We start from the raw sequence: 1,146 nt of genomic DNA, 5'->3' as shown, positions 1-1,146 counted from the left end.
TCTGTCTTTGATTGATAATGATTATTTTACAGTCCCATTAACTAACATAAGATCGTTCAGGAGGTCGGTTTGCTAGTAGTAGTAGTAGTAGTAGTAGTAGTAGTAGTAGTAGTAGTAGTAGTAGTAGTTAGTAGTAGTACTACTACTACTACCCGAATAGCGGCCGAAGCCTTCCCTTATTGATTTTGGACCACCAAAGGATCTTTAACGTGCGCAACTTGCACTCGGGACCTCCGAGATTTTTCGCCCTTATCCAAGAAGGGTAAGTGTTAAATCTTACCTACCAAAACAGCAGGCTGAGGCTGAAGACAGCAGTAGGATGGAGCCAAGGATTAGCATAGAAAGGCTGCAGAAAGAGTCAGGAGCCCAGAGGAGGGGGCAAAGGGGGTGAGGGGGGTGGGGGCAGAAAGTGGAGACGAAAGCAGACGACAGAACATTGTTACTTACATTGTTACAGAACAGGAAAGGAGGCGACAGCAGAACATTTTAGAGAAGAACATTTTCCGACATTATTCGGATTAGAACCCAGGACCTATTGATGAGAAGCAAACACTGTAACCTCTTGACTACGAGAGCCCCAATTATACAAAATTGAAACAGCTTTTGAAAATGAAAATACACAAGTTTAAAACGAAAAATCGAAAAAAATGAACTTACTTGAAGTTTTCAAAACCATCAGAGTGGGCCGATATAAAAGAACAAATTCCCTAAACTTAATCACACTAAACCTTAAATTTTACCATCCCGTGCAAGCGGTTAATTGTGATAATACTGCTTACAAGTAATAAGAAAAATACTGATTACAAGCAATAAGAATAATACTGCTTATAAGTCCTGACACAGTCACCGAGTCATTCACCACATGTCCAGTTCCACCTGTAACTAAGAAAGACACACTAAGCTGAAAAAAAAACAACCGTCCGCATAATGATTACACCATCAATATGACTACGCCGAAACTCGGTCGGTGAAGCGTGAGAACAACTAAAAGCACGTCATACCACCAGTAGTCTTTTAATCACTTTCCCGCCAGCCGCCACCAAGACACACCCTCACAACTTGAAATGCCTTACGACCATGAACTCAGGCGGATAACATACTATCCAGATCACGGTGGCGAACTAGAGCCTAAAAGTTCTCCCAAAA

At 41.7% G+C, this 1,146-nt stretch overlaps 1 protein-coding gene across 1 annotated transcript in view; it reads right to left on the bottom strand.

Annotated features, from left to right (window-relative positions):
• Positions 1 to 1,066, bottom strand: part of LOC101848843 — a gene marked incomplete in the record, with an annotated part of 8,009 nt that extends 6,943 nt beyond the window's left edge. Inside the window, 1 exon segment of the mRNA XM_013087698.2 lies at positions 1,002 to 1,066.
• Positions 1,067 to 1,146: the final 80 nt, after the last annotated feature.

This window comes from Aplysia californica, unplaced genomic scaffold, assembly GCF_000002075.1.
Source record: "Aplysia californica isolate F4 #8 unplaced genomic scaffold, AplCal3.0 scaffold00625, whole genome shotgun sequence".
NCBI lineage: Eukaryota > Metazoa > Mollusca > Gastropoda > Aplysiida > Aplysiidae > Aplysia > Aplysia californica.
Note: the sequence above shows the minus strand (reverse complement) of the source record. Positions and strands in the feature narration are given on the sequence as shown.